At 45.3% G+C, this 22839-nt stretch overlaps 1 protein-coding gene across 18 annotated transcripts in view; it reads left to right on the top strand.

Annotated features, from left to right (window-relative positions):
• Nucleotides 1–22839, top strand: part of DTNA (dystrobrevin alpha) — a 658854-nt gene that overhangs the window by 195272 nt on the left and 440743 nt on the right. The gene's annotated exons all lie outside the window — the stretch shown is intronic.

Here is a 22839-nt window from a genome sequence, read left to right as displayed (position 1 = left end):
TTGAGCAAGCCACCACAACTGTGCCCGTAGCACCCCAAAAGTGTTCTATGTACTTAGTATGGATGACCAACTTATCTACATTGTGAAGACATTTCATAGGGAGGCTGCCCAGTAGCACAAATGAGCCCTGATAGAGAACCTGTCAAAATCATTTGTTGATAGTCATGCATAAAAAGAGAACAATTGTGTCTTAAAGTAATCCGAGCGCACTTTCTGGTTGCCAGCAATGCACAAAGCTCCTCGTCAGAAATCATTGGATGGCAAGGCTCAATGAAAAACACAATTCAGGTGCGTGAGAAATAAGATCATCTCCAATCAGTAGTATAAAATCAAAAGAATGTATTACGATAAAGAAATACAATATCAAAAATAAAGTGACCAGAGCATAGTGTTCATAGAATTTCGTGTAAAATTCTGGGAATATTGTGAATTCCATGAATCAAGTAACCTTTTATTAATTACATCGATAATCGAATGAAATGTAAAGGTTTTTTTATAAGCCCTTCACTTTGATATTTGAGCTTGAAACCTTTTTCGATTGGCATGAACCCTTCGTGGTGGACAGTATATATATTCTTGGCATGTCGATTTAATACACTACTCTTTGCAGTTTTCTAAGGGAAATTGGAAAACGTTCTAGAGTGCTAATACTTTGTAGTTAGCCAAATGCTTGCCACATAATTCTATCATAGTTTACAGCTGGTAAAGGCAGTTTTTTTAGATGTTTGTTGAATTGGTACAACTTTGAATCGGCTTCAGTTCAAGAGGATTTTTATTCCAATAGTTTGGGCCAACCACTAAAATGGATCTACCTTGCAGTCACGGCCAGCAAACCATTGTATTAGTGACCATATGTTAGCCTGAGAGCTCACATCTCTATTTGATACAAATTAGGTTATTGATTTAATATATTGTATTAATCCCTTGCCAGGCAGAAATTGATGCACGTGCATGAAACTATTAACATTTAATCTAACTTAAATTTTCAGCTAATGAAGAAATCAAAGTCGGTGACACTTAAACAAATTTAGACATGCCTGAAACTGCATGAGTTGTGAAATTCTGCCATTTTTGCAGTCTACTTAATGTTCTAGCTAATGTTCCTAGAAATAATCAACAACAGTATTTGATGTGCAAACCAATAATTGCGCTGGAAAAAGATGCCTGTCTTTTTACGTCCAAATAAGAACTCACCTTGGCAAACAGCCAGGCACAAGGATCACAGTTTTTAGTGATAAAATTCCATTATCTACTTGGTATCATATGTGAAGCCCACTGTCTTAACTTGTATCACACTAGTAATCTTTCCTCCTTTGACCTTGAATTATATATTGCCTAGACTCAATTTAGTTATCTGTTGACTCCATCTAATAACCATAACTCCCTTATTGCTATATTTAGTTTAAGGCAGTCATTTCCATCCTCTTCAGGATATGATTTATCCAGCTGTTATGTATTTCTGTGTTTAGTTTGAATACAGTGTCCTCATCCCAAATACATAAAGGTACTCAGGATATACAGTAGCCATTTCAGCAGTTTTTCTTGGGGTGGATGAATTGAGCAAGATGGGCACCAAGAGTGGACCTGTTTGGGTGTGACCTGGTCAGATGTTTGTTAACAGTTACTCTCAGATTGCTGGGGTTTCTTGAATGTTCTTACAGATTTTGACTAATTGCTAAATTGCATTGGGATTTAGACAATCTCTTTTTTCACAAAATTGCACAAGAACTGGGACAGATAGCATTCCCAACCAATGTGGGTCATCCCAAAGTAAGGACATAGAGTATATTTGGGTGGAGACGTCCCACTACATACATGATTTGCTGTGGTTCAAGAAGTGATGGAGAATAAATGGTTTCTCAGGATGCCTCCTTATCATCTAACAATACCTATTACAGGTCTTCTGGATTTCCTGTTAAACTCTTGAATCTTAGTATAACAATCAAAGTGGCAGAAAGATAGTCCTGTCAAGAAATGTACGCACCCTTGTCTCTGGCCACAGCTAAGAGGGAATTCCGGAGGATTCAGATTAGTTGCAGAGTGTTCCCAGGTAATCTGTCTAGTAGGGCCTGGACACATCCTTCTCTTTGTTCATATATGTGCGTCAAAGCCACCTGCAGCTTTTAGAAGGACATGTCAGCCCCTATGCAGAAATAGATTCCACAGGGGAAATCAAGTGTCCAGTGTTTAGATGGGCTTCAAAATTGACGATTAGTGCATTTCCTAAGCACCCCGAAGCATCTGTCAGGAAATCATCTTCCTCCTGCTCTCCCATTCAAAGAACTAAGCTTGAAAAATAGAATAAACACCTCAGGACTTCCACTTTTCTTCTGTACCGCAAGGAGCATAGAGGCTTGCGATGAAAGGGATTCTTCCTGTAGTGTCACAAAAAATTTGAGAATTCGGTGAAGCAAGCAGCCTGAATGAAAGCTACTTTAGTTCAGCTGCTGTGATGACACGCAGATTAGCCATTTGCAAGCAGCGAGTGCATTTTAAATGAGTACAAAGGCGGTTTATTGAGAATTATGTGAACAATTCTATCCATCTAATACACATTAGATATTGAGCTCCAGGTTGTGATCGTCAGATTATTGACAGAGATACTGGAGTGGGTTAATTTTTCAGTTTGATAGGTACCTTGGCTCACACAACAGAAGCACTGATGTTTTAAACCTTAAATGTGAGGCTCAGCAGAGACTCTTTAATCAAGATGCATAAGGAATCCGAAGGAATGATAGTGTAGGATTAATGGGGAGGCATTTGATTTTGTTCCCCACCCAGATAGTAGAATTTTAGGAAATGTTACTGGGTGTACCCATTACTGTTGCTAGAGGGCAGACCTAGGGTAATTTAGAGGATTTTATTAAGGTGCAGATGTGCACATTGGCATTGGTAATTTTATGATTCATAAGTTAAGATTTATTGGGAACCATTGTGGGTATTTTATTGGTCCCCGCTGGGAAACGTAAACTTCACCTTAGTAGGGATATAGGAACGATTACACTTATGTTTCACTGAAATAGTGTCAGATGTGTAGGATTTTCAGATAAACTCTAAAGTGGCATTGTGGTTCACGTTTTTGAACCTTTTCTTAAAACGCGAAATTCTGAGGGTCTCACTTCGGGATAGCAAAATGTTATTTCTGCCAGTCTTGATAATGGCAATTATTTTTCTCTTAATTTAATTTTTTACGTTAGAGGGATTCCTTTGCACTGGAAATTCACTATAAAGAAGGATCACAAATGTCACAGAGGAGAGCAGCATTTCAAGGAGATTTTAAATTAAGTGGAAGATACATTTTTGCCTCTGTACCTCTCCCGGTTTAAAAAAAATAATAATGATGTACTTTCTTTCTTATCACTGCAACTGTTGTGCAGTTTTTCCCTAGAAATACTTACCAGATTGTTGAAGCAATGGCAATTAAAAGGCTTTGCTTTCCTTTGTTAAATTTCCTCAGTGGCTGGCTGGATCTGGTACAACAGTTCAAAAGGGCAGCACATGTTCATCTTGCAACAACTATACTGCAAGGTCTATTGGGCTTAGCCCCCCAAAGCACACACACTGCAAAAGGCAGCATACATTTGCAACCTTGGGCTCACTACTATCCAAACACCAGAAAACAATTCTACAACTGACCTAATGCTCTACATGTGCCACTGGGACATAGAAGAGCGGGCGCTGGCAGAAGAAGAGAGACTGAAACGGGTGCGAAGAGATGAGTGGCAGAGCCGGACCTGGAGTGTTGGGTGGCAATACTCTAAACCTTTTTGCAGGGCCTTCAAAAGGAAGATACCATGGTGGGAAAGCCCCTTGAGTGAGACCTGGAGGATTACTGACTGATAAACGCTGTCGCTGTGCTCAACTCAAATGAATGCTATGGGAGAAAAAGCACTGCCTGACAGGGAATAGACTTTTGAACGGAGAGGGCCCGGGAGGCGGGATGTGACTAGACAAAGACGGTATAGAATATTTCATCCGGGTTATTACTGTATTGTATTGTATAATGTTCCTAATTAATGATTGTTGTGACTGTGTACATGGGAATACATACGGCTGTTATCATGCTGCTGTTTGTTTGTTAAACACCTAAATTATAAATAAAGAATTAAAGACAATCCACAGTGGTTATTTTAAGATCAAGACCTCTTCCTTCTGGTTATGGCTTAGGGCCTTGGTATCCATGTGAGGTGTGTGCATAGTGTATGAACTGTGCGCATATGAGAAAGGTGGGAGAAGCAAAGAAGAACACGCATTTGCAATGCCTTAGGTCTCACATTAGTACAAGTTTGAGCTCTTGGCATTGCAAATAATAATGCAACACCAATTTTCAGTAATGCGAGACCAGTAGAAGGATGTAAATAAAGACTGTATGGCTACTTCTGGGAGAGACAGAAATATGCTTGTATGTATATGGTATTTGTGTTGCACAAACCTAGCCCAACAAGCCTTGCCCGCCAGGTGGGAGAGGGAGTGTCTAACACTGTAGGTCCGTTGGACATGTGGTGTGTCTGCGAGGGAGAGGGAAGCTGATCGCAGCTGTCTGGTCAGTTGGTGGAGGGTCACCATCATGCCTATATATATGGGAGTGCTGGCTGTTGGAAATTTCTACGCCTGTCGATTTGTATTTGTGCTGGAGAACAGTGGACTCTCTCACCCTCTCAAGCTGAATCTTCATGAGCCACCATTTCCTTATCCGCCTTCTCCCAGTTGTAACTTCCACTACAATCATTCTCCTCCATATTCTCCTACAGCCAAAACGTTGGCAGTAGGCACTGTGCTATACAACATGCCATGTGCATCAAAAGAAAGAAACATTTCTTTAACAGAAAGCAAGGTTTCAATGAAGTTAATCTGCGGTTTCGGGGAGGAATGATGAGGGCAACCATGAGTAAGGCACACACTGGGGCACATGAAAGACTGGGTGAGCTGACGGACCCCGATCCCCAAACCCACATCACAGAAATGATCTGAGAAAAGGGAAGTGGGAGTGCAGGGGAGAACTCTCTGACGTCTGTGTAGAGTTGGCGTTCTAGTGTTCACGCTACGTCATCACGTAGCGGGAACGGCGGCCATTTTAGGTCGCGCGCGAGTGTTCGGATGCCGGAGCTCTAGAGATAAGCATCTAGCTCGGCGCTCTCTGAGAAGTGCAATTTAACATAAATAAATAACGTCGAAAGAACCAGAGAGTCCTGTCTTTATTGGGGGACAACACCACCTCCACAGTGGCGACGAGAGTGCGACCTGGAAACAAACAAAAAGAAAAAAAAAACAGAAATTCTGGGAAGGTACCCACAGCAGCACAGGAGAAAATAACCAGCCAGCACTACCAGTTTGACCACAGGAGGTGGTCAGATGAACTCAGAGAGCGTGGCAGAAGCAGCTGTACCCCAACTTCGTCAATAAAGCTTGAGGAGTCCAGGTACAAGGGCAACACACACCCAGGGCTGCGAGGGAGGAAGAAGCGCGCCCAGGCAGGGTGAGGCAGTAGGAAGACAGCCTACCCAGGCCCAAAATAGGTGCTAGGAAGAGCGCAAAGGGGGCTACACTGCGTGGGAAGATCCCAACTGAGCAGGAGCACTGGCGGAATCAAGAGGCAGAGATAGAGGAGACACAGGGAGTCCCGAGCTCCACCCAGAACAGGGAGAGGAAAGCAGTGCCGGAAAAGCGCGAAACCATGTGCGCGCAGACATCCTCAGCGACGGCTCCAATACCATTCCTGCCCAAACCGGGAGAGCCCCTGATGAAGTGGGATGACTGGAGAGAGTGCATCTTAAATTACATTGAAGTCCTGGAAGACGAAAATGAGGAGGCGTTCACGAGTAAAAGAAAAAGAGGGATTTTACTACACAACCTCGGCCCGGAGGGGATCAGGGTATTCAAGAACCTGGTACCCAAGCCTCGGCAAGATACAGATGACGACGTCTTCGCCCATGCGATAGAAGAACTCAATGAGCACTACCGGCCGGCAGTGTGCGTGTCAATAGACCGCTATAACTTTCAGTTGCAAAAACAAGAAACTGGAGAATCTATCGACGAATATGTGGCATCGTTAAAAAAGATAGTGACGACATGCAAATACGCCGCACTCCATGATGAGTTCATCAAGGACCAAATTGTGATGCACACAACAAATAAGACGGTACAAGACAAACTATGGGCGAGCGGAGATGCGTCGTTGAAAGAAGTGATCGCAATAGTGAAGAAGGCGGAATTGGCGCGGAGATGTGCAGACGCAGCTAAAAGAGAACCAGCAGCGAGGCCAATGATTAATAAGATAGACGATGAAGAACCCAAAGGAGGGAATAAGAACATGGGTGCGGCTTACAGAGGACCCAACAGGTAGCAGGGGAAGCCAGGACAACAAGGGAAGCAGTCGAAAAGAGTTAAGAATCCCTGCTACCGTTGTGGCAGTTCGGCTCATGAAGTACACGACAAGAGATGCCCAGCGTTCCGCGCCAAGTGCATGTTTTGCGGCATAATGGGTCATTATGAAAAGGTATGCCGGAGGAAAGCAGGCCGCAACACAGTGAAGTATGTAGACCAAGACCAAGAAGGCATAGAAGGAAGAGGTCAAGAGGAAGAGGACGAGGTGCTATGCATAGAGGATCAAGTCCTAAGTGTGAATGCCAGGAGGTTGAACAAACCGTTACTCGACATGCTAATAGGTGGCGTGATGATAAGCATCGTGGCGGACTCAGGTTCGCCATACACAATAGTCCAGAGAGCAGTATGGACTGAGAAATTCACACCTCATTTGGGTCCGCAGTTGGAACCACCAGACATCAGACCGGTCACGTACCTCGGTGATCGCATCCCAATGGTGGGGTTTCGACCGTTGAAATCTGAGTTCAGAGGACGCAGTGCAGCGTGTAAATTATATGTAGCAGAAAATGGCCCGTCGGTCCTAAGCTGGGTGGATCAAGGAGACCTGGGCATCAAGCTGGACCCCGGCGGAGTGGTGCAGGTGCTGATGACAGCGCCGGAACAATGGCCAGACCTGGAACAATGGAAAAGAGACTTCCCAAAGGCGTTCGGCGGAAAGGTCGGGAAATTGGAGAAACTCACTCACAAGATCGTCCTCAAGATGGATGCCAAGCCGGTATCACACAAAGTGAGGAATGTGCCGATTGCAGTGAGGGGCGCAGTGCAACAGGAACTGCAAGAGCTGGAAAGGAATGGGATAATAGAACCCATCATGTGTGCGGAGTGGTTGGCGCCCCTGGTAGTGGTGATGAAACCCAATGGCAAGGTCCGGTTGTGTGTGGACCTACGGGACTAAACAAAAGCATTGTGGTGGAAAAGTTCCCATTACCCTGCATTGAAGAGATGTTAGCAAAAACAAAGGAAATAAAATGGTACTCCACCATTGACCTGACATCGGCGTACCACCAGATAGCATTACACCCGGAGAGTAGGAAACTGACGTCATTCATCACTCTCTTCGGGTGTTACCAATTCTGCAGAATGCCGTTCGGACTTGCCTCAGCAGCGGCTGTCTTCCAGAAACTCATGCATCGCCTCTTCAAGGACATGGAAGGGATCCAATACTTCCAAGATGATATCCTGGTGATGGGTAGAGACCGACAGGATCATGACTCCAAGTTGTCTAGAGTACTGAAGGTGTTGTAAGACAAAGGCCTAACTGCGGAGTGGGAGAAGTGCCACCTAGGGATGGCTTCAGTCACCTATCTGGGACATGAAATTGGTGAACAGGGTATCACACCAAAGAAGGAGAATGTGAAAGCAATATGTGACGCCCCACCCCCCTCCAGTAAAGAAGAGGTTAGGTCCTTTCTAGGGATGGCTGAATACTACAGCAAGTTTGTCCAACATTTCGCGACAAAAACTCACCACATGAGGCAACTCACAAGAGAGAAAATGACATTTGCATGGACGGAAGAGGCGCAGAATGAATTCGAACACATCAAAAGGGATGTGGTTCAGGCCATAACCCTCCACGGGTACGATCTGCAGGGTCAAACGGTGCTGACAACGGATGCAAGTGACAAAGGGCTTGGAGCAGTCCTAATGCAAGACAGGGTAGAGGAACTATTGAGACATTGAGTTTTGCATCCAGAGCCCTGACAGACACAAAAAAGAAGTTCAGCGTAATCGAAAAAGAAATGCTTGCAGTAGTGTGGGCCATGGCCAGGTTTCGCCAGTTCTTATGGGGCACGAGGTTCCAGCTTAAAACGGACCACAAGCCATTGGTGAGAGTTCTGACATCTAGTGGACATGCTAGCGCCACACCCAGAATTGCGAAAATGACCCTCAAAGTGTTGGAGTATCGATACGACGTGGAATACATCCCAGGAAGCAGGAACAAAGTGGCAGACTACTTGAGCAGGGCTGCAGCAATGGAATTAGCCGAGGTAGAGAAGGAAGTGGATGAAGAGATGGTGGCACTGATGGAAGACCTGGAGAAGGTAATAAGCAATCAAGAATGGAAGGAGGCATACAAGAAGGACATGAACAATCAAGAGGTGATGGAACACATAGTCGGGGGATGGCCTGACAAAAAGCATTTAGGAGGAAACCTAAGGAAGTATTATGAAGTAAGAGAGGAACTGTTCCTGGATGACAAGGGCGTGTTTGTGTACAGAGGGGATAAGGTGATACTCCCGAAGGGGTTAATCCCAAGGCTACTAGCAATCCTGCACGAGGGTCATCTAGACATTGGAAAAACCAAACTGAGGGTCAAACAGGGATACTGGTGGCCAGGCATGGACTTACAAACTGAACGACATGTAAGAGGGTCCGACCAATGCCAACGTGCAGACAAGACGGTGACACCATTGAGGCCGGCCTAAGGAAAATTCGCTACCCCGAAGAATCCATGAGAGGAACTCTCCATTGACATATTGGGACCAATTCTGGACGAACAAGGGACTCCGAAATATCTGTGTGTCCTAGTAGACAGGTCTTCTAAATAGCCTGAAGTTCACATCCAAGAAGAGTTGGATACGGAGACCATACTCAGGTTTCTTACTGCTACCTTTCTCAGGGAAGGCATTCCCAAGTCCATATTGAGCGATAATGGGACCCAATTCACTTCAGAAAAAATGGCTCAAATACATGGAAAGGAACGGGATCATCACTAAACACACGTCCATATATCACCCCGCTGGGAATGGACTAGTGGAACGGTTTAATAGAGTACTGATGGGGTCCATCCAGGCAGCCATCATGATTGGAAAGGACTGGGAGAAGGAGATCTTACACATGATTTGGGCCTACTGCATCACCCCCACGAGTACGGGGTCCCTTCCAGATTCTCAGAGGCAGAGATTCCTTCACAAAAGACAATTTGGCATGGAAGGAGAAGACGGTGACCAGCAAATAGTCTCCTGCTGTCGTACAGGCAAATTTAGAAAAAGCTCAAACCATATATACTGAACATTATAACAAGGGAAAAAATGTAAAGGACACGTCATTGGAAGAAGGAGAATGGGTGAGAGTCAAACTGGCAGTGTTACAGAAAAAGGGGGACAGCAAGTATAGCCGGCCCCTCCGAGTCAAAGAGGTTTATGATCGAGCAGCGCTGTTGAGCGATGGGAATGTGTGGTCCCAGGATCGAATGGCTCGATGCAACAAGATATTACAATGGGCTCCCGAAGATCGGGAACAAGGAGTGACAGATCAGAGTGCATCGGAGAATGAGCACATCAACCAGGAAGGAGACATGGAAGGCGCGGATCCAGGGTTGGAACAGGGAGGCAGTGAAACTCCAAGAGAAGAGACACAGAGTCGAGAGAGGAGAGAGCCAACTGGCAGAGAGAGTCCGTGTATCCAAGAAGGTAGAGAGAGAGAGGCCACGATGGCTGGCGGAAGAGAAATGCCGTCCACCCCGATAAGATGCACAAGGGGGGGGGGGCGGTTGGTGGTGAGACCCTTCAGGTTCCGGGACTATGAGATGGGTGATGGACGATAGCCCCCCAGGACTGTGTTTATTCAAATGGTACAAAAAGGGGAAGATATGTAGAGTTGGCGTTCTAGTGCTCACGCTACAGCATCACGTAGCGTGAACGGTGGCCATTTTAGGTCGCACGCGAAGAGCGCGAGTGTTCGGGTGCCGGAGCTCTAGAGATAAGCATCTAGCTCGGCGCTCTCTGAGAAGTGCAATTTAACATAAATAAATAACGTCGAAAGAAGCAGAGAGTCCTGTCTTTATTGGGGGACAACACCACCTCCACAGTCTGCTTTGCTGGCTATGAAAAATGTGTTAGTCAAATATCACTGCTGCTTACAAATGGCGACTGCCGCAGAGCACCATAAATCTGTCTTTGCTGTTTCAAGGGAAATGAAAGTGCAGTGGTGGCTGGTATGGAAGGGCCAGTACATTAGGTAACCTCAAGATGAAAACCAAACTGGCTGCAATTGAAAAACAGACTGTCAAATGTAGTCCACCAAAATAAGATACGCAGCTCTCTCCAAAAGATTTTTAATTTTTCTGAATTCTTGCATCCATGCACCTTATTGTAAGACTATGTTGGTTTACAAGTATACCTCCAAACCTAGCATAGTTTGCTTCACTAAGGAGGATTCGATGCATATAGAGGTTTTTGCAGGTACAAGAGTTGTGACTTGCAAAATAATTCAAGCTTCACTATAGGGGTCTTGAACACGAGTAGGGGAGGAAAAAGCAATATAGAACAGGCACATTCAGCATGGCAGGAAACCAAGACAAAATGACTCTGCGATTTCACAGGCACAGTGCAGTTATGAACAGAGAAACAACCAATCACCCCCTGGTCAATGTCCACTGCTTGGATTGCAGCTTTATGATTAGCATATGTGGTATAGCGCCTAATGAAAATATGCCTCTCATAGCGGGATTTCAGAAAAGCATGCATGTATGGAGATATGACCATCCGCTGCAGGGGCTACTTCAAACGGGCTTGGTGAAAGACCACAAAAAAATCCTGGTTGCAATAACTACTGATACAAATATTACAGCCCAAACCAATAAAAGGAAACCTGACCCAGGTGGATGTTACAGGATGGGAGACAGGATCACCTCACTGGAACAATAGAGAACAACAGCACAATAAAACATACCGGCTGTGGTTGAGTTCAAGTGGCTGTCATCCCAACAGCCCTTAAAACTTTACTGCTACTGAGATACGTTTTAAATCTCTTACCTCTTGCAGTATTTACACGTGGCTTTCATTTTTAGGGATTTATTACCACGGAGATTAATTTCTCAAGGCTTCCAGCCCTTAAAAATACAACTGGAATTCTGTGAGTTTGAAGGAAAAAAACAGGCAGATTTTTCCTGTCTTCACGTTGATTAGGTTACTTCACATTTAAGTAAATGTTCAAATGCTGTCTTTGAACGACGTGAGAGTTAACTCTTGTTCTTGATCTAACATAGATCTCTTTTTAATTCAGTTTTAGCATTTTGTCTACATGATCTCTTAATTGATAGGGATACTTTAATTGAATTGTATTTTTATTTTCACCTGATTATCTGTTTATGTGTTTTTCTAGTTAGGTCTCGCCCTGGCGAAAGCGCGCGAAGCGCGTTCTTGCCGAGTGACCTATAGCCGTCAGCTCTGCTTACTAGGAGCCAAAAGGGAGACAGGAGATGGGCACACGCAGCCTCAGGAATCGTATCAGGTCGCGCGCGCGTTCACCATCTCCGTTCTCCCTTGAAAGCTCCAACACACACAGCCACACCTCCCCCTGCTTTTGCAAACACTCACGCTCGCACACGCGCACACACACACACGCGCACACACACACACAAGCTCACACATACAGAGACACCCCTCGCCGCACACACACATGAGCGTGCAGAGACCCCCCCGCCACGCGCACACACACACACATGAGCGCACAGAGACACCCCCTGCCGCGCACACACACAAGCGCACAGAGACCCCCCGCCGCGTGCACACACAAGCGCACAGAGACCACCCCCGCTGCGCATACACACGGGTGCACAGAGACCCCCCCCCGCCGCGCACACACACGAGGGCACGGAGACACCCCCCACCCCCGCGCGCCGCTAAGCCCCACTCACTGCATCGGCGCCACTCCGGACTTCTAAAGCCTCTGCGGGGCTCTCCCTCGGGCATGGGAGCCCTGCGTCACCACTGCACCTCTGGCCAGCCACTCCGTGGGCGCGGGCTTCCAGCAAAAAACGCCCCACGACAGGTTTCGGCAGTGCACGCGCAGTACTTTCCCTTTTAGACAGATGACTTCACATTCGGCCTGTAGCGAAAGCGAATGCCGGAAAGAGGGACGTTTTGCCCCGATGGCTTTTTTAGCGATAATTGAAAACACATATGGCTTGCTATGGCGTGCGTGCACCACTTGCGGCCGTGATTTTTATTTTTTCCAGTGCCGCTTGTTTTCTGTCGGTGCATCGTTGTGAACATAGCAGCTAGTTGACAGAGAGAAAGTACTAGACTGTGAACAGCGCCTATTGGACAGCGGATGTGATGCTGTACGTTCACCCGTGTTCAGTGCTAGGCAGGAAGAGGTCATGGCTGCGTTGCCGCAGTGACAAGTGCTGGGCAGTGGGAAGATGGCGGCGTCTCGTCGTGCTCAGCATCAGCACCATCCGCCGCCCCCAGTGGTACCCCCAGCGGCCCATGCTGTGCCGCCCTCCCCGCCGCGGACCCCAGCCTCTCCACGCGCCACGGCTTGGACGCAGAGCCCGAGGGGGAGGCCAGCGGAGCAGCCCCTAGCGCCTTCCTGGTTGGTGCTCCCTGCGGCCCTAGCCTCCCCGATCCCTCTCCTCTGGGGGTCGCCTCAAGCTCTTGCTCGTCTTCCAGCAGTAGTGGCAGTACCAGCTGCCCCTCCTCGGCTCCAGTCCTATGGATAGCCCCACCGAGGCTGCTGGTGTGTCCGGGCCCTTCCGAGAGCTCTTCGAAGCTTGCAGGAATGGGGATGTGTCCCGGGTTAAGCGACTGGTGGACACAAGCAAAGTAAATACCAAGGATATAGCAGGCAGGAAGAGCACCCCTCTGCACTTCGCAGCCGGTAAGAGAAAGGGAGATGCATTGACAGGGCAGGTCGGCCATTGTGTCTCTTGGCTTATATTTATCTTAAATAGCTCCACTTGCGTATTTATTTATGTTATCTACCGGTGTCTCTAGCCTATCGATCACGAAACCTAATCGTCTGTCCAAATGTTTACATTTCATAATAGACATGCTCTGTGTCAATAATGAGGTGGTGTTATTCGTTACTGTCACTTCTTTGTATTGCATAATTTATATAGCGTTTAGCCAATAGCTCAAACTTAATCATTGCGAGACCTATTGCATTGCAAATGCTTGTTTTTTTTTTTTGGGTTATTGTGAGTGGTACTCTAAGAGAGACAGAAATTGGATTTTTAACCCAGTAAAGTATAACGCAAGCCTCTGGACGACGACAGTTGTATGTGGATGAATCAAACTAAATCCGGAGAGTAAATAAACCGTGTGGTACTAAACGTCTGCAGTTCCCTTTCTACTTCATTTTAATATAATTTTACATTACGGCTGCCTGTACAGTATCAGTGTCGTTCTGGATGCTTTAGGGCATTAGTTTCTGGCTATGCAGTGTTTCGAGATATTATTTTGAAATGTACTGTGGCTTTGTTGGATATCCAATGATGTCACTCACTGCGCGTGATTTTTAGTTTGCCTAGGCTGAATGAAGCCTTCTTCCTAATCTTGTTTCTGTACAAGCTCGGCCTCACAGGTATAATTCAACATTGCCCCATTTATTTACTTGCATTCAGAAAAAGTGGACATGCTCTGCGTGCAAAATTGAATTTGAATTCACAAAGGGGTGGATAATCGAAAATCATTGTAGGACGCCGACGTTTACTTGTGAAATTAATTATCCCAATTTTGCGAAGTTCCACTAAGGGTTGAGGTTTCTCAGGAAACGTGAACATAGTGTAAAATGTCAGGGAAGCGTCCGTGGGTGTGGTCTGTGCAAATTTGATTTTTATGGGTGATGGGGAGATTCGGGCGGATGCGCTGAGCTTTTTTCACGCTTATTTCCACTTCTAAACTCAAATGCAGTGCCTTAAGTGGTCTGGGTCCTGCTAGAATTATTAACAGAAAAGCAAAACAAGCACTTCCAAAGTCAATAAGCATGGATTTCATCAGCTCACACATGCAAACCCAGTGTGAGCACATTAAAGTCAGATACACAAAAAACAAGTGTAAGGTTTTGGATTTGAGCAAGACGCTGATCATACCAGATTATGAACATATAAGATTTCTATTTATGTCAAATCTTTGAAAATTCTCAAGCTCGGTTTAGGAACAGGCTCTTTTTAGTCCACATTGTTTTTAGGTCTCGCTGAGCCAGCGCACATGTGCTGTCAGCGAGACATTTAGTAAGCGGGTTTCAAAAATGCTACCCACCACAGGCTTGCAGGCCACCAGCTGTCTGTTACGCGCACACGAACACGCCTTGTGCACAGCTGTTGGCATTTGCCTTTATCGCGTTAATCCCCTCCTATGCGCGCGCCTTGTGCACAGCTGCTGGCATTTGCCTTTATCGCGTTAATCACCTCCCCTACCCCCTCCCTTCTTTCACTCGTCAGCTCCCTCATCAGCCTCATGCCTGTCTCACAAGCGTGCATACTTTTCCTTAATCGCGGCATCGGCGCTATACTTTAACATTCTTAAAGTAATCCTCCAGTGCCGCGATGGCTGCAAAACAAAAGAATTTGCAAAACAAACTATTTGTTTACTTCACAGCTGGCATCTGCCAGGCCGCACGATGTCGTAAATAATTTTCAGCTTTCCTTTTCCTTAATCGCGGCATCATAAACTGTTGCGCGTGTAAAGCGCTCCAATGCCTTCGGGGCGAGTTCGCGCTACATAAATGTGCAACTGTTATGTTCTTATATTTCGGATGCTAAATACTTAACATAATAAATATTTTTATGATTATTCATGTCGGAAAACCAGATGGGGCAGATCTGTGAAATATCTAGTGCTGGGTCAGGAAACAGAAGTCAAATGATAAAGTAGCTCAAACCTTAGTGAGAGGACTCTTGGGGGCATATGTATGAAACAAATTTTTAGTCGCAAACGCTGCGAATCGCAAAAAACAGTGTTTGCGACAAAAAATTTGCAAAACGCGAGTATGAGCAAAATCGCATCGCAATATTAAGGATTTGCAAATTTTGCGATTCCTTAATTTTGCGTAAGCATTTAAGCATTTAAGGAATCGCAAATTGCGATTCCTTAAATGCTATGTAACAAGCACCCAAGTTGTGCGATTTCTCCTTAAGAAATCGTAAATTACCACAAACTTCAAATTGGTGGTAATTTGTGATTTCTATCAAAAATGCACTTTTTGACATTTTTCAAGGTGCCATGTGGCGCACATACATGCCCTTAGGGCATTTGTGTGCTCCATATGCGCACACATGCTTATTTCAGGGTTGCATCAGGGTGTCCTTATGATACCCTTGCACCCTTGAAACTATTCTCAATTTGCGATTCTCAAATTGCAAATCGCAAATTGAGAATTACTTCCCATTCGAATGAATGGGAAGGTATTCCTTAATTACGATTTCGCAATTTGCTAATCGCAATTAAGGAATACTAAGAAATCGCAAAAAAAAGTGAAATTTTAAATACATCCCGTTTTGCAATCCTCAAATAGCGATTCTCAAAAAATTGCTATTTGAGAATCGGAAAAACGGTTTTTCATACATATGCCCCCAAGTATCTTAAAAATTACATATCTAGGAGAGGGAATGTGGATGCTTCAATCAGAAGTCACATTTGAACACTCCTCAAAGATAAAAGACGCTGGTGTAAGCTCCAAGTATCTGCAGTAGGCTGAGTCACCAAGTTTAAGAAGATAGTTTTATAGTGGTTAGCATTTGTTTGCCAAATGTATACATTAAAAAGCATTAGCAGTACAGGCCTCAGAATTCAAGACACATTTGTATGTCCGCAACACAGTCGGTGAGGATAAATGTTTTTTTTTATTAAAAAGAAGTGAAGAGAGCAATTTACACAGCTAATGTGACAAACAGGAAGAGGTACATTTTCTTTGCGACTTCTATGATGGACCACAGTCAGAGGTTCTCCTGCCTGACAGACTAGTTATGCCCGGGTGCTGGCAAGCAGCACTCAAGGTGAGTGGATGGATAAGTAACATTAACAAGCATTGGTATAGCCAATAGGTCTCTCCTTTGGGACCTTATAAGTGTATAGCCATAATGTTGGTGCACCAAGGATATTGTGATGCAAACCTAAATACTTATAAGGACCGAAAAGCGAGACCTATTGACTATGACAATGCTTGTTTCTTTTAATCACAGGTCAGTTTCACAGAATGCACTGTAATAAGCCCATGTTGTATAGTGTTTTTGCAGTGTGTGTCAGTTCCAGGGCTGGGATGCCAGGTGAGTTTGTGCATATCCGCAAACTTGTATATTCACCAACTTCCCTCTAGCCCCTCACAAAATGGAAAAGTTCAAAGGTTTAATCCAGAAAGGGAAGGTACTCCCATTTTAAACTAGTCCTCAGCTTTGACGCCCACCTTCTACTGTCTGGAACCTCATCAGGTAACTAATGAGATACCCCAACATCAGCCGAGCTCCAAAACCGAGCAACACAACACTCGCTCCACATCTTAAAACCCCACCTGAATCCACTATCAACCCTACTAACTTCACACCAGACAGAGGAAGGAACAAATCCTCATGGCACAGAGATACAGCTGCCCTGGACAGATATCCCGACAGGATGGTACAGTAGAACAGGGGAAGGGGCGCAACGATCCTGCCAGCCTTTCATGTTTTTTTCTCAAATTTTCCAGAGAGCCTAGTCTCTTTCTCACAAGCCAGCCCACTCACAATAAGTAGAAGCTGGTGCACTCCTGTGGAGAGCTGCTGGCTTTTGCACTACACACTCAGAAAACTGGTTCCAATCGCAACCCTACTCCCCGAGACTGACAACGCACCGAAGCCCAGGTTTGAAGAAAGCATGGACACACCTGGTTTAGCTCCAGTTCTGTTACACGCGGGAGGAGGGAGGTCAAAAGACACTTAATGACTAAGAGCTGTTTCCGCTCCACTTCTACCACGGTTACAAGTGGGTACCAGAGAGGACTTGCAAAACCTGTCCCGGCATCAAAGGAGGGAGCCATCAGAGAAACCTGTCCAGCTGCCTGAGGGGGAGGAATCCGTAAGCAAGGAGCAGGCAGAAAAGAAACACACACACACACACCTTTCATTCACAAATTAAAAGGGGGTCCTGGACAAAATCAAAAGAGCAAAGAAGAAAATGGGAAAGAAAGATACGAAATTAATTTCATGTCTGGATCATTGAAGGCGGTGTGTAGCGGAGCAAACAAGCACTTGTACAGTAGCAGAACATGATGCTTCCAGAAATCCCAAACTGTCTTACGTTACGTTTGAAAAGCTCCTCCAGTTTTGCATTTTCACGATGGCTCCTGCAAGTCTTAGTACATGATGGAGTAGCAAAACAGAGTTTTTGGATGCAAAAAAACGGCTGCATTGACAAATAATCAGCTCAGATGTAAACTGCGAATCGCGCCCTAGTTGATCACGTTTCCAACTTCCCTGTGCTTCCCTCGACTCAGCGCATTTGAAAGGGCTATGTCGGTGGGCAGCGCTAGAGAAACAGATCAAAGTTGTGGGTACTAAAAATGACAAAATTATAAGCCACACGCATGCGTTATTCTTAGATTCTGCCTGCTTTGTGTGTGGTCGACGCCTGGTGCTTCATTGGGAGGACAGACCGGAAAGGTGGAATCCATATGAGACTTCCAAAGGCAGCCAATAGCAGGCCTCAGAGTTCAAGACACTGCTACATCACTGGTTCTCTCTCCAGCAACGTAGTTAGGTTACACTGGGATTCTGGTTCTAAGCCTCAGACTGGGCCCAGCCTCTGAAAAAGGGGAAGGAACGCGCTGCCAAGTGGAGGTTTCGCTGGACAGGAGTTAGCAAGTTCTCAGCGGCATGCGAGTCAAATCTTGCCATTGTTCCAGGAATGCAGCGGTGAGCTGCTGAAATGAGACAATAACTCTCACTGCTATTCTGGGCCGAATCCTAAATAATTTCCAGGCTCCACCGCTAGCACATGGAATGCTGGACCCGAAGCCACTGAATTCATGCAGTTTGCGTGGATGTTTGTTCAAAACCAGTGGTGTGTGTGCACCACAGAGGAGCGGGGGCGAGGGAGCCTGTTGTCTGTGCCGTGCTGCTGCACCGTCTTTGCCCAATTGCATGCTGCCTTTTTATAAAAAAAAGCACGCAAAAGCCAATTACAGCCGCCGAAAGCCTGATCACACGCACAAGCGTGTAGTCAGCTTTCAAAACACCCTTACAAGAGGTCTCACGCTGCGCGAACAGTGCTGCGCACTGCAACGCTAGGCGCGAGACCTAAAAAGTGCATACTAAGGGATATGGGAGGGGACATTGGAAAATGAGAGAGCAAGAGAATCCTCTTTATTCTCTTTATCTTTATTCTTGCAGTCTTCCATTTGTACTTGGCTGAGAAAAGTTCCAGCATCCCCTTTCTGGAACATTACAATGTTCAATATAATGTACAATAAGCACCAACGTTATACAAGGTAATGAAAACTAATAACCACTAAGACATCATAATTTGCGGATGCCTTTTTTAGGTTGATGTATTGTTTTTGTAATATAACTTGCACAAAGAATTCCTAGGGAACCTATTATGGTTTACTTGCCTACATACATACATACATTTACACATTTACATTTACATTTACAAGTCTTGGCTCTACCATTAGACGTAAATACTGTAGTTCTTACGTGCTGGTACTTGCCATGGCTTGGCACCAGCATTTATTTCTAAACACCAGCACTTATATATGACAGTCTTCTACATGATGGCAAAGTCTGCCTATTATTAAGCAGAAATCAATCATCAATAATGTGTTTAATATCCTTAAAAATCAAGCCGATCCAGGACATCCTTACAGCTTGAGGTGACCTGTAATAGTCCTAATTGTCACGCTTGTACTGTGTGCTGGTTAGTATTTGGCAGTGATGGCAGGGTCAATTGGTAGTAGCAACCACAGTGGCCTCTTGAGAAATATCTCAGGCCCTGGCTCTTGCATTATTACAAATTAGGCACTGGAAGCTTAGGTGGCTACAGCCATGTTGTAAGTCATGAAGGTACCAAAGGGATCAAGGAAGGATATGCTTTTAATTTGAGTTTTGATGATGTTACATTCTTTCCTTGTGTCGCCTTATGATATCATCTGTACATTTTAGAATGTCAGCCCAACATAGTACTTGTTTATTTGCAAGTATACTTGAGTGAAGTTAATGCAGATGAGGCGAGTGAGACTCCTCCCTAGGGAGCAGAGAGTACTTTTATTTTTTCAATGTGCCAGAGTCCTGTTTTATTCGGCTAGCTACAAAGCGTTTGCCTTAGTTGACACAACTTGTTTTTTTGCTTTTGCAGAAAATGAATTTCATTTAGAAAAGCAATGCTTTCAGTGGCGGCTGGTGACATTTGAAAGTAGTGAGGCGAAAAATTACTGTCATACTAAAATTAAAGGACACCCTCCCGGAACAGATAGCAGATAAATCCGATATGAACACAGCTTCACACACCAATGTTGAGTGGGTGTGGGATGCCTTTAATGTGGTCATATGGGCACACTGCCTTGGCCAATCTGTGGGATTCCCCACTCGCAAGGGCAGAGTTGTCTGCCATAGGTGACACCATAAAGCGCCTGAAGAATGAGGCCCCAGGGCATGCTGAGACCTGGCCGGCACTTGAAGACGACCGCCAAAAATATATAGCAGTATCAGAAAAGCTTCATTCCATTGGTAAATGAGAGCACCAAGCTTCTGCATGCCGAGGGCGGCCAAGCAGGGGAGGCTACTGGTGTGGTTGATCCGCTCTGAAGACGGGGTGAAACCTAGTACACAAATAGCGGGGTCAACAAGAGAACTGCTCTGCTCCCAAACTGTGATTTGTGAAGCATTCACAGTATATTACCGGGCATTGTATGAGACTGGTGCCCCACTGCTGTGGGAAGTTTTGGACCTCTTCCTGGGCAGGGTGACTCTGCCATGGCACCCGGACAATGCTAGAGAGGCGGGGGGGGGGGGTTGGAAATGGGGTTGCACTTGAGGGGATGAGGGGGGAGGCGGGAGGGGTTTGGAAACAACATAATACAACAACAACAAATATATTTAAAATAAAATAAATATAGTAAACTTACCGTAGAGACTCCGTCCCGATTCCCGCCGTCCTGATTCAAGTCCTGCAGGCAGCACGTCATCAGGAAGCCGGCGCGGCAGGCAGCCTCCCTCTCCACTGCCGCAGGTTGATTGGTGCGGCCGGCTGCCCCAGGCTACGTCATTTTCTCTCTGTATGCTGCTGCTGCAGCATACAGAGAGTCAGGGACTGGGTGCGTTACTCGAGGGCAGGGGGGAGGGGCTTGGGGGAGTGGCTTTCCCTCTGTTGTTAATACTGTCTGTCTGGGCGGCCTCAGGCTGCCCAAACAGTCAGTATTAACAACAGTGGGCAAGCCACTCCCCCAAGCCACTCCCCCCTGCCCTCGAGTAAAACTCTAAACCAGGAAGTTCTGCTTTCTCGCCGTGCGAGAAGGCAGAAACAATGGTAGTTATATTAACGGCAATAACTACACTACCATTTGTTTCTGCCTTCTCGCACGGTGAGAAAGCAGGGGGGCGGCGCCCAAACGCCCCCATGGAAGAACCGCCACTGAATGCTTTACCTAAGTTTGTTTTACATGATAGGATTTGGCCACACTGGGCCATACTATGGAAAGACGCGAGTAAGACATCCTATAAAGGTTGGATTAATGGGATTACCCATTTTAGGGGTGCTGATAACATTGCTCTACAAAACTCTCCTTGGAAACCCTCATCCAGATTGTTGTGGAATACTGTAGACAATTACTTTGACTCTCATAGGCCTCCGTGAACTCAAAAATATCTCTATTGCATTGCTTGATTCTATTTCTTACGTCCCGACAAAATTTTATGTTTGCCTCTATATTTATGTACAATTTCATTTCGGATCGTAGCAGCTCATTACAATATCTGTATCATAGGTGCCCTATATGGTGCATATGGCTATATTGGGTTACTCCTGTAACTACAACTGTATGGATATTTATCAGTATTTGATTCCTGCTCTTTTCTTCTCTTCTTTTTCCTTTTTCTTGCCCGTTTAGTAGAGGTTAGTTGCTCTGTGCCATTACGGGGTTGTAGTTTCAATCTATGCTTTTTTTTCTTCTCTTTTAAATGAGAGATGTTTGTATTATCTGTATGCTGTTCTAACTTTGAAATGCTGATCTTTTTCTTTGTTGTTCTATTGTGTTCTGTTTTTCTTTTTTGAAAATCAATAAAGCATTTTGAATTAAAAAAAAAAGTACATGTTTAAATGTTGCGCACAAACACTGATTTCAATTTTCGTTTCAGAAAATCGTTGTAATACAGCTGCAGCCACTGTCCCTGCGCTTGTAGAGTAACATTTTTCTCTAGCTTCCTTAGGCAAACGGATAGGTTTTAAACATTACAAAGTTATGTGCTGAATCTCTGTTACTATAATCATTGTGCAGAACAGTCAACTGTAGTAAGTTGCATTTCTCATGTTTCTGTTCACTGAAAATTGCATAGAGCATGAACAAATGCTGTGCTAAGAACCCGCTAAACTTGGTCAGCACCTATGCTAAGTATGCTGTGTGTTCAGGGTAACAGGGGACATTTAATGCAAGCATCAAGAACAGAACTTAATTATATCAAAAATAAATACAAATTTTCTTACAAATTCTGTGTTTAAGGTAAAGTATTAAGGCAATCCAAAACTTAAACACAACTGCACCTTGCACCTAGATCGCCTATTTACCCAGTTGCCTTGCCCCACCCCTTCCGTCTTGCTCTGCAAACTCTGAGCACATGAACTGCATTCTTGCTCCAGAGCCTACTGGGCAAAGGCTTCAGCTTTGTCCTTGTGTCACTGTGCGGAGCCTGGATTAAAATTAGGCTTTAGTGTAACGTACAGTCCCCCTTCCTCACCCGCCGCCCCCCAGATCCCATTTTGTGCAATTATACACAGTGGGGTAAGACTACCTGGCTTGGCTTTTGTCTAGCCCTGTGCTCAGAACTCCTGCTTTTGAACCCACTGGCCATGTACCTGCCTCCAGGCCCTGCATGAACACTCCTCCCGTTAAGCCTGCTGATCACACCCTATGGATGCCTCATTGGACTGTGAGTGCAAGACCTAGCCTTTGGTCAGACCCTATGCTCATCAACCTAGACCCAAAAGTAACTAGGCATGGCATTCACCCATGCCTAGAAAGTGTGGTAAAGAAATAGCTTAGAAGGCCATGGCACTCTTCATAATCTGTGGTTTATTGTGGCTTTCCTAAAAAGGAGACTACCCAAGACTACAGAGGGCTCAAGATATGACTCTTTGAGCGATTTCTGTGCGACTGTGTTGCATCCACTGGGATATCCCTGCACTGGCTACCCCTAATGGAGCACATGCAAACAAAGGGGGTCTGTCTGACTCATAAATGCACCATCTTCTATCTCATTCCCTGAATTTCAAACTATACACTTCGCCAAAGATCTGCATAGTTGTATTCAGGCACACATGGATATTCAGCTCATTAACGCTATTAATAATGGAAGCTATTCTTTTTCTGTGCCTGCCCCTAATATTGGAATATAGTCTTCTTCGAAGTTAGACGACCCCTAGTATAATAAGGTTTATAAAGAAGCTTGAGAGCACCCTTTGTGACTAGGTCGCGCACTGTGACCAGCACTAACAGATTGCTGTGGTGATACTGTACAACTACTTAGTATCCTGCCTTAACATG

Source organism: Lissotriton helveticus, chromosome 4_1, assembly GCF_964261635.1.
Source record: "Lissotriton helveticus chromosome 4_1, aLisHel1.1, whole genome shotgun sequence".
Lineage (NCBI taxonomy): Eukaryota > Metazoa > Chordata > Amphibia > Caudata > Salamandridae > Lissotriton > Lissotriton helveticus.
The sequence above is the reverse complement of the archived record's forward strand: the minus strand, read 5'-3'. Positions and strand labels throughout refer to the sequence as shown.